We start from the raw sequence: 12,676 nt of genomic DNA, 5'->3' as shown, positions 1-12,676 counted from the left end.
CGACCTCCACACCCGAGCAATACCCACAGACCCAATCGAATTCTCGACTCACACGGATCCTCACTAACCTTAGGAAAATTTCAAAAAAAGTGTCAAATAGGACTATTGTTAATCGATAGAGGACGTCGAGAGGCACACAATGAGGTACAACTCTTGTGTCCATATATATATATATATATATACTAAGTCCAGACTTTTTTTTTTCGGTCCGGGTCAAGCGTTCCCCCGTTCAGGCCTTCGATCGGCCACTGATTGTGCTTGTGCCTCACTCTGCCTAACCAATATCAGCACCATACTACATATCGATTACTAACTTCCGACACCTTAATCACGAATAACGCCCCCCACACACAAAAACCCCATTAATGGTTTTCAGGTCGCCCCGCTCCGCTCCGACCTTCACTCGGACGCATATTTTTCACGCCCACCGCAACCCGCAGGACGCGACTTTTGCCTTTTTTTGGACGCCTTACGGAGGTAAAACTTTCTCCCCTCGCATCTCCCGAAATAAATTTTTCCCACGCCATTTATCGACGCCGTTCCCTTCCCCGGACCTTCCCCTGACGAACGACACCGCTCGCAGATTTTTGAGTACTCCGGAAGTACCCCAAACGCAGTACTCTACTTCGGACTTACACTCCACCAAGAAATCGAGGGTGTTTTTTCCCCCGACGGAAAAACGTTGCCAAAGTTAAACCCTTCCGAATTTCGACCCCATTTTCTCAAAACTTTCAGTTAAATGCCCAAGGAACACGACCCCGTTCGAATTTCACGAATATCTGCAAAACTCTGGCCGCGGTGAATTTTTTCCTGCACTTTCCGTCGGGACACTGTGAAAAGTCACTTTTCATTTTTTTCCGCTCCAACGCGGCCGATTTTCGTCTAGTTTTTTTTAAATTCACAAACGACCTCACGATGCGCAAATTCCCCATTTTTTATAGCTCTCCAGAACGCATCCTTCACATTTTTAAAAATTATTCAAACGTCGTAAAAAACAGCTGTCGACGACTTTTTCACGCGTTTTTCCCTTTTAACTCCGAAACTATTGCGAATGTCTCCTGTATTCTTCCAGTTCCTCATACAGCGTTGTATTCCACGTTTTCAACGTGAATTTCAATCATCCAGCAGGTACCAAAGTGGTTGAAAAAAATTTTCAAACGTCACCCCTACTACTTATGCAACATTTTTTTCACCCATTATTTCCATTTAACGCCCTACGGTTGCTAGTTTTCGCTTCGAATTTTTAAAATTAACGTTTAGCATGTCATTCTACATTTTCCTACTTAATTACGTGCGTGTGTGACTGTATTCAGTAATTTTCCATGAATTTCCAATGTCACGGCAATTTCTCAAAACGTATTTTTTTCCGAGGTTTTAATTTTTTTACTCCTCAATGCTACTGGTTGTTGCTCGATCGTTTCCATTTTCGTTAAGAATACGTACGACTACACATTGTGCATTAATTTGTAGTCCATACGACTTCATTTACCTATTTTTAACGATTTTCGAAAGGTTTCGCAAAATATGTTTTCCCATTTTTTTCACATTTTTAATACATTTAACTCCAATACCATAATTTTCCTGAGATATCTCATTCCATTTTCTAATACTTTATGTACAAGCACACTTTACTGCTTAATTACGTTACGATAGTATAGAATTTACTAATTTTCCATGAATTTCCAAAGTCACGGCAATTTCTCAAAACGTATTTTTTTCGGAGGTTTTAATTTTTTAACTCCTATATGCTACTGGTTGATGCTCGATCGTTTCTATTTTCGATATGTATACGTACGAATACACATTGTGCATTAATTACGAGTCCTTACGACTTCATTTACCTATTTTTGACGATTTTCGAAAGGTTTCGAAAAATATTTTTTTCCATTTTTTTCTCATTTATAATACATTTAACTCCAATACCATAATTTTCATGGGATATCTCATTCCATTTTCTAATACGTCGTTTACCAACACACATTACTGCTTAATTACGTCCCGATAATGTTGAATTTACTAATTTTCCACGAATTTCATAGGTCACCGCTGACTTAATTTCGTCGACTTTTTTCGAGGTTTTTCATTTTTTTAAGCACCTTTACTACCTTTTTCCCCAATTTTCTTTACGTTGTCTTAAAGAACGTTTATTTCCACGCTTTCCTGATTTTTTTCACGGCGACCGAACGCATTTTTCTAATTTCGAGTGAATTTCAAAGGTTTCCGACACTAATTTCGCGATTCATTTTCCATCGAAGTTTCGCATCAAAACACTTCCAATCACTGAGTGAACATTTTTCCAGAACACGTACGCACGTGACGCGTCCACCGAGTGAATACGGACCACACGGAGCAATTACACGATTTACCACGACTCGAAAATGGAGGTTTTACGTTGGAATGACCGTAAAAATGCAACTTTTTAACCCTCTCCGGTGGCATTAGAATGCGCATAAATTACGGGAACGTCCAAAAAACACCCTCTACACGATCTCCGCCACCGACGACTGCGATATCTTAAGATTCGGGGGTGAAAAAAATCCCCCCGCAAATGCCGACACCTCGCAGGGGCAGTCGACGCAACCCGCTTCGCACTCCCATGCTATTCTCACATTGCCGCCACCTCCGATCACTCGAATCGCTCCGATTCGCTTCGATACCGTCCGATTTCGTCGCCACAAGTCTCGAATGGATTCTAACGAAGTAATCGTTTCGATTCCGGAAGATCGTCACGATATCTCGAATTTTTTTTCTCGCCACTTTAACACGGGAAACCCCATTGAGCATGGTGGATTTGCTCGCGTCGCTCCCATTCGCTCGTTTACCGTCCGATTAGCCAATCACGAGTCCCCAATGGATTCTAACGACGTAATCGTTTCGATTCCAGAAGATCAGAGCGATATCTCGAATTTTTTTTTTTCAGAAATTTTAACATTGGATTCCCTATACGAGCACCCCGGATTTGCTCGCGTCGCTCTAATTCCGCCGTTTCTCGTTTGTTTCCCTTCCCACAAGGCCACGGGCGACTCTCGTGACGTAATCGTTTCGATTCCCGAAGATCAGAGCGATATCTCGATTATTTCCGGGTGAAAAATTTTACATGGGAAAGTCACCCACGTGGCCGAGATTTGCTCGGGACCTCGTAATTCGCCCGATTCTCTTTTGTTTCCGTTCCTTCCGGTTCGTGAGCGACTCAAATGAGTCAATCGTTTCGAATCCGGAAGATATCCGCGATATCTCGATTATTTCCGGTCGAGAAATTTTACACGGTAAATCCCATTGACGCATCGAGATTCCTCGCGAGAAAAAAAAAATTTTTAAAAAAACAAATTTTAAACCGCGATTAAATAAACGGACGACGATTCCAGTGACGTCAATCTTATTAGAACGAAACCAATCGGCTCGTCCGTTGCCTTGGTGACTCTGAATAACTTTTGGCCGATCGCACGGTCCTGGCACCGGCGACGCATCTTTCAAATGTCTGCGTCATCAACTTTCGATGGTAGGTTCTGCGCCTACCATGGTCGTAACGGGTGACGGGGAATCAGGGTTCGATCCCCGAGAGAGGGAGCCTGAGAAACGGCTACCACATCCAAGGAAGGCAGCAGGCGCGCAAATTACCCACAATTCCCGGAACGGGGAGGTGGTGACGAAAAATAACGATACGGGACTCATCCGAGGCCCCGTAATCGGAATGAGAACACTTTAAATCCTTTGACGAGGATCTATTGGAGTTTCAATGTCTGCGTGTGCCAATGCGGCGATTACAGCTCCAATAGAAGCGTATATTAAAGAAGTTGTTGCGGTGGAAAAGCTCTCGTGGTCGGAGGTGTGTCTTGTGATCGGTGCTCAACTGTTTCGTGTCCTGTTCCGGTGTGTCGTCCTCCTTCCGTCCTCTTCACCGAGTGCCTTGGTGTTTCACTGCACGTTTACTTTGAACAAATTAGAGTGCTCAAAGCAGGCCGTTGGTCGCCTGAATACTGTGTGCATGGAATAATGGAAAAGGACCTCGGTTCCATTTTGTTGGTTCTCCGGTGGACTCGAGGTAATGATTGATAGGGAATCGATCGATGGGCATTCGTATTGCGACGTCAGAGGTGAAATTCTTGGATCGTCGCAAGACGAACCGATGCGAAAGCATTTGCCAAGAACGTTTTCGTCGATCGAGAACGAAAGTTAGAGGTTCGAAGGCGATCAGATACCGCCCTAGTTCTAACCATAAACGATGCCAGCTAGCCATCCGCCGAAGTTCCTTCTGTGACTCGGCGGGCAGCTTCCGGGAAACCAAAGCTCTTGGGTTCCGGGGGAAGTGTGGTCGCAAAGCTCAAACTCTAGCCTCTGACGACACTTCCGGTGACCCGTTTCGACTCGCCCCGTACGCACGGCCGAGGATCGATGCCCTCTCGTCGATTCCTTCCTCCGGCGGGCCGTTCCCGCGGATTTCCGAGTGATGACGTCACTGCTGAGGTGAAAGTGGGTTTCCGTCGAATTCTGAAATATCGATTCGTACCCATGCCAAAGTATCGAAAGTATCGAGAATCGATGTTTTACATCGATTTCGATCCTCTCGAGCCCAAAATATCGATGCTATGGCCGATAAATATCGAAATATTTAAATTGAGAATTTAGACGTCGTGACCCATGGAGTATCGAGATGGTGTCTTAAAACTCGCTACCGATACAAAGTATCGATGGGAACATCGATACTCTGCCCAAAATTGAGGCAAGAATGAATATTACCTGCACTTTTCAAAGGGGCGAAACTCGATGTTCCCTGCTTCGATTGTTATCGAAATCGATTCTATCGAATACACATTGGATCCCATTGTATCGATACGCTCGAATATCGATCTCGATATCGATACGTTTACCAAAAATGGTGTCCAAAGTCAGCACTTTTGTGTCATAGGTACGCTATTCAGGATCGATAATATCGATGTTGCAAACGACAAAGGTACCGTTCTTTGATTCTAATGCATAGACCTAACACTCTTCTTTAAGGTTTGTCTATTAAAACTGACAATTTCTTAGATAAATGGCTAGAAAATATATTCCAAAGTCGACACTTTCGCAAAAATTCCTCTTTCAATGTCCAATATTTGTTATCGAAAAATCGATATTCTGAGCATCGATGGAATCGATTTTTCGATATAACCGAAAGGTACCGCCATTTGTTAGTATCGAAAGGCATCGAAATCGATTCTCGTATCGATACCTTTCTCAGAAAAGAAACTTAAAATCGCTATATTTGCAGAATTATTTTCAAAGTCACGTTTCCGAGATCGATTTATTCGATACTTTGACTATCCATACTATCAATCATCAATTTAATCGAAAGAATATCAACTTGTTTGTATAATCACGCATCGATATCGATACCAGGACCGAAAGTTTACTCAGATATAAATTCTAAATTCTGAACTTTCGCAACCATTTCTTTCCAGGTAGCCGGATTCAGATTGATATAATTGATACTCTGGGTATCGATACTACCAATAATCGATACAATCGAAAGAAGCGTTACCTTTTTAGCATAAATACATACCGATATCGAAAGCAAGGTCGATAGTCTTCTTAAAAAATATCGCTATAATCGAAACTTTCGCAGATGTTTCTTTCGAAAGTTCGAGTATCCTAGACACTTGTGCAACCAGCAAAGCACGAAATTACCCCTGGAAACTTTTTTCTACCCGCACAACAGCACCCCTGGCACATATGCAACTGCCCAAACATAAAACTACCCTAGGAACTTAGGCAATCCTGCAAAACCTTACTCCTTAGCTGTTATGCAACCAGCGAAGCATAAACCTACTCCTAGACACCTGTGCAACCTGCAATGCACAAAATTACCCCTGGAAACCCTTGGCACCCGCACAACAGCACCCCTGGCACATATGCAACCGCCCAAACATAAAACTACCGTAGGAACGTAGGCAATCCTGCAAAACCTTACTCCTTAGCTGTTATGCAACCAGCGAAGCAGAAAACTACTCCTAGACACTTGTGCAACCTGCAATGCACAAACTTACCCCTTAAAACATTTGCAACCCGCACGACAGCAACCCCAAGCACATATGTAACCGTCCAAACATAAAACTACCCTAGGATTGTAGACAATCCTGCAAAACCTTACTCCTTAGCTGTTATGCAACCAACGAAGCATAAACCTACTCCTAGACACTTGTGCAACCAGCAATGCACAAAATTACCCCTGGAAACCTTTGCTACCAGCACGACAGCAACCCCAAGATCATATGCAACCGTCCAAGCATAAAACTACCCTAGGAACGTAGGCAATCCTGCAAAACCTTACTCCTTAGCTGTTATGCAACCAGCGAAGCAGAAAACTACTCCTAGACACTTGTGCAACCAGAATGCACAAAATTACTCCTGGAAACCTTTGCTACCTGCAAAACAGCAACTCCAAGCACATATGCAACCGTGCAAACATAAAACTACCCTACGAACGTAGGCAATCCTGCAAAACCTTACTCCTTAGCTGTTATGCAACCAGCGAAGCAGAAAAGTACTCCTAGACACTTGTGCAACCAGCAATGCACAATATTACCCCTGGAAACCTTTGCTACCCGCACAACAGCAACTTCAGGCACTTATGCAACCGTCCAAACATAAAACTACCCTAGGAACGTAGGCAATCCTGCAAAACCTTACTCCTTAACAGATATGCAATCAGCGAAACACAAACCTACTCCTTACACTTGTGCAAGCTGCAATGCACAAACTTACACCTGGAAACCTTTGCTTACCGCACGACAGCAACCCCAAGCACATATGCAACCGTCCAAACATGTTACTACCCTAGGAACGTAGGCAATCCTGCAAAACCTTACTCCTTAGCCTTTATGCAACCAGCGAAGCATAAACCTACTCCTAGACACTTGTGCAACCAGTAATGCACAAAATGACCCCTGGAAAACTTAGCTACCCGCACGACAGCAACCCCAAGCACATATGCAACCGTCCAAACATAAAACTACCCTAGGAACGTAGGCAATCCTGCAAAACCTTACTCCTTAACAGATATGCAACCAGCGAAACACAAACCTACTCCTAGACACTTGTGCAACCAGCAATGCACAAAATTTCCCCTGGAAACCTTTGCTACCCGCAACACAGCAACACCAGGCACATATGCAACCGCCCTAACATAAAACTACCCTAGGAACGTAGGCAATCCTGCAAAACCTTACTCCTTAGCTTTTATGGAGCCAGCGAAGCGTAAACCTACTTCTAGACACTTGTGCAACCAGCAATGCACAGAATTACCCCTGGAAACCTTTGCTACCCGCACAACTGCAACTTCAAGCACATATGCAACCGTCCAAACACGAAACTACCCTAGGAACGTAGGCAATCCTGCAAAACCTTACTCCTTAGCTTTAATACAACCAGCGAAGCAAAAACCTACTCCTAGACACTTGTGCAACCAGCAATGCACAAATTTACCCCTGGAAACCTTTGCTACCCGCACGACAGCAACCCCAAGCACATATGCAACCGTCCAAACATAAAACTACCCTAGGAACGTAGGCAATCCTGCAAAACCTTACTCCTTAACAGATATGCAACCAGCGAAGCATAAACCTACTCCTAGACACTTGTGCAACAAGCAATGCACAAAATTACCCCTGGAAACCTTTGCTTCCCGCACAACAGCAACCCCAAGCACATATGCAACCGTCCAAACATGAAACTACCCTAGGAACGTAGGCAATCCTGCAAAACCTTACTCCTTAGCTTTTATGCAACCAGCGAAGCATAAACCTACTCCTAGACACTTGTGCAACCAGCAATGCACAAAATTACCCCTGGAAAACTTTGCTACCCGCACAACAGCAACCCCAAGCACATATGCAACCGTCCAAACATAAAACTACCCTAGGAACGTAGGCAATCCTGCAAAACCTTACTCCTTCGCTTTTATGCAACCAGCGAAGCATTAACCTACTCCTAGACCATTGTGCAACCAGCAATGCACAAAATTACCCCTGGAAACCTTTGCTACCCGCACAACAGCAACCCCAAGCACATATGCAACCGTCCAAACATGAAACTACCCTAGGAACGTAGACAATCCTTCAAAACCTTACTCCTTAGCTGTTATGCAACCAGCGAAGCATAAACCTACTCCTAGACACTTGTGCAACCAGCAATGCGCAAAATTACCCCTGGAAACCTTTGCTACCCGCACGACAGCAACCCCAAGCACATATGCAACCGTCCAAACATAAAACTACCCTAGGAACGTAGGCAATCCTGCAAAACCTTACTCCTTAACAGATATGCAACCAGCGAAACACAAACCTACTCCTAGACACTTGTGCAACCTGCAATGCACAAAATTACCCCTGGAAACCTTTGCTACCCGCACAACAGCAACCCCAAGCACATATGCAACCGTCCAAACATGAAACTACCCTAGGAACGTAGGCAATCCTGCAAAACCTTACTCCTTAGCTTTTATGCAACCAGCGAAGCATAAACCTACTCCTAGACACTTGTGCAACCAGCAATGCACAAAATTACCCCTGGAAAACTTTTCTACCCGCACAACAGCAACCCCAAGCACATATGCAACCGTCCAAACATAAAACTACCCTAGGAACGTAGGCAATCCTGCAAAACCTTACTCCTTAGCTTTTATGCAACCAGCGAAGCATAAACCTACTCCTAGACACTTGTGCAACCAGCAATGCACAAAATTACCCCTGGAAACCTTTGCTACCCGCACAACAGCAACCCCAAGCACATATGCAACCGTCCAAACATGAAACTACCCTAGGAACGTAGGCAATCCTGCAAAACCTTACTCCTTAGCTCTTATGCAACCAGCGAAGCATAAACCTACTCCTAGACCATTGTGCAACCAGCAATGCACAAAAAAAACCCCTGGAAACTTTTGCTACCCGCACAACAGCAACCCCAAGCACATATGCAACCGTCCAAAAATGAAATTACCCTAGGAACGTAGACAATCCTGCAACACCTTACTCCTTAGCTTTCATGCAATCAGCGAAGCATAAACCTACTCCTAGACACTTGTGCAACCAGCAATGCACAAAATTACCCCTGGAAACCTTTGCTACCCGCACGACAGAAAACCCAGGCACATATGCAACCGCACGAACATAAAACTACCCCAGGAACATAGGCGGGACAGTATCCTTCCCCTGACGGGTGTCGCTCATATTTGTTTATTTATTGTGGAAAATGTCATTAACATTTTTTCAAAATTCCAACGAATATCGCTTAAGAATGTCGTTATCCTTAGGGATTCTGAAATCCAGAAGGAAATTCCCATTAAAAAGAAAATTGTCACTTGTGTTCCAACACAGAAAATACGCAGGTCTCACAGTGACAAGCTACCTCCGTTTTTTCGGTTCAAAAATTTTTCAAAAATTTTCAAATTTTGGAAAACCAATGGTACTTCGTTTCTGGATTACTATGGTACTAAGGACATGTTACCACACACAATCCTTCTCTCCTGAATTTTTTCCACCCTACTTCCATGGGTTTTTACCTCATTTTAGCCGTTTTCGAGCGACAGTCTTCTGAAAATTACCTCTCGATATGTACACTGACCCAAAAACCTTACTCCTTAGCTGTTATGCAACCAGCGAAGCATAAACCTACTCCTAGACACTTGTGCAACCAGCAATGCGCAAAATTACCCCTTGGAACGTTTGCTACCCGCACAACAGCAACCCCAAGCACATATGCAACCGTCCAAACATAAAACTACCCTACGAACGTCGGCAATCCTGCAAAACCATACTCCTTAGGTGTTATGCCACCAGATTAACATAAAAACTACTCCTAGACACTTATGCAACCAGCAATGCACAAAATTACCCCTGGAAACCTTTGCTTCCAGCAACACAGCAACCCCAGGCACATATGCAACCGTCCAAACATGAAACTACCCTAGGAACGTAGGAAATCCTGCAACACCTTACTCCTTAGCTTTTATGCAACCAGCGAAGGATAAACCTACTCCTAGACACTCGTGCAACCAGCAATGCACAAAATTACCCCTGAAAAACCTTTGCTGCCCGCACAACAGCAACCCCAGGCAGATATGCAACCGCCCAAACATAAAACTACCCTAGGAACATAGGCAATCCTGCAAAACCTTACTCCTTAACAGATATGCAACCAGAGAAACACAAACCTACTCCTAGACACTTGTGCAACCAGCAAAACATCGAAATTACCCCCTACACACATATGCAACCCACAAAACATAAACCTACCCCTGGATTCATACGCAACCCCCAAGACCGCTGAAAGCTTTCCCTTAACACATGTAGAAACCCCCTTAAACATAAAGCTACCCCTAGACATATCTGCTACCCGCAAATCACAAAAAAAAACACCCCTAGACACATATGCAACCCCAAAAAACATTGAAGTTCCCCTAGACACACGTGCAACACGCATGACCAGAAACATACCCCCAGACACATGTGCACCCTCAATACGACTAGAACCTACCCCTGAACGCACATGCAACCCCCAAAAACATTAAAATACCCCTAGACACATGTGCAACCAGCAAAACATCGGAACTAACCCCTACACACATATGCAACCCACAAAACATAAAACCTACCCCTAGATTCATATGCAACCCCCAAGACCGCTGAAAGCTATCCCTTAACACATATAGAAACCACCCGAAACATAAAGCTACCCCTAGGCACATCTGCTACCCGCAAATCACAAAAACCCACCCCTAGGCACATATGCAACCCCAAAAGCATTGAAGTGTCCCTAGACACATGTGCAACGCGCATGACAAGAAACATACCCCCAGACACATGTGCAACCAGCAAAACATCGAAAATACCCCCTAAACACATATGCAACCCACCAGGCGTAGAACTTACACCTAGATACGTATGCAACCCTCAATACGACGAAACCTACCCCTAGACGCATATGCAATCGTCAAAGACATTAAAAACCTACCCCTAAACACATATGCAGCCCTAAAAACATTAAAGTACCCCTAGACACATGTGCAACCAGCATAACATCGAAACTACCCCCTAAACACATATGCCACCCACAAACCATAAATCCTACCCCTAGATACATATGCAACCCTCAATACGACGAAACCTACCCCTAGACACATATGCAATCGTCAAAGACATTAAAAACCTACCCCTAAACACATATGCAGCACTAAAAATGTTAAAGTACCCCTAGACACATGTGCAACCAGAAAAACGTGAAAACTACCCCCTTCACACATATGTAACCCACAAAACATCAAATCTACCCCTAGATGCATCTGCAACCCGCAAAGCATCATAACTACCCCCTAAACACATACGCAATCCACTAAACAGAGAACCTACCCCAAGATACATATGCAACCCCCAATACGACCAAAATCTACCCCTAAACACATAGGCAACACCCTAAAACCATTAAACTACCCTAGGCACATGTGCAGCACGCATTTCGTGAAAACTACCCCCTAGACACGTGTACAACCCGCAAAACATTAAAATAAACTCCTAGATACATATGCAACCTGTGAAACAGAAAAAAACTACCCTAGATACATATGCAACCCGCAAAACATTAAATATACCCCTCTACACACATATGCAACCAACAAAGCACATGACTACCCCTTTATACACATGAAACACTCAACACGGCGAAAACCTACCCCTAAACACATATGCAGACCCCAAAAACATTAAACTACCCCTAGGCACATGTGCAACACGCATAACAAGAAACCTACCTCCTACACACATATGCAACTCACGAAACATATAACCTACCCCTAGATACATCTTCAACACGCATAAGAAGAAACCTACCACATACACACATATGCAATCCACAATACAGAAACCCTACCCCAAGATACATATGGAACCCTCAATACGAGCAAAACCTATCCCTAAACACATATGCAACACCCAAAAAACATTTTACTACCCCTGGGCAAATGTGCAACCAGCAGAACATGGTAAGTACCCTTTACACACATATGTAACCCACAAAACATAAAATCTACCCATAGATACATCTGCAACCAGCAAAACTTCGAGACTACCCCCTAAACACATATGCAACCCACAAAACAGACAACCAACCCCTAGATACATATGCAACCCTCAATGCGACGAAAACTTGCCCCTAAACACATATGCAACACCCAAAAACATTAAACTACCCCTACACACATGTGCAACACGCATGACAAGAAATCTACCCCCTAGACACATGTGCTACCAGCAAAACATGGAAACTACCCCCTAAACACATATGCAACCCACAAAACATGAAACTACCCCAAGATACACATTCAACCCCCAATACGACCAAAAACTACCCCTTAACACACATGCAACCCTCAAAAACATTAAACTACCCCTACACACATGCGCAACACGCGTAACAAGAAACCTATCCCCTACACTCATATGCAACCCAAAAAACACGAAACCTACTCCTAGATTCATATGCAACCCCCAAGGAGAAGTTCCGGTCGAAAAAGGTGGCGAATTGGCCGAGATACGGTTAGCAACAATTTTAGCAACAATTACGGCAGGGACGACCGAATCGACTATTTTCCTGACCTTCGCACCAGATGCCACCCGCCGAACACGAATTTGACGTTCCCGTGTGA

Source organism: Ischnura elegans, unplaced genomic scaffold (genome assembly GCF_921293095.1).
Source record: "Ischnura elegans unplaced genomic scaffold, ioIscEleg1.1, whole genome shotgun sequence".
In the NCBI taxonomy this organism is placed as follows: domain Eukaryota; kingdom Metazoa; phylum Arthropoda; class Insecta; order Odonata; family Coenagrionidae; genus Ischnura; species Ischnura elegans.
This window is presented reverse-complemented; position numbering follows the sequence as displayed.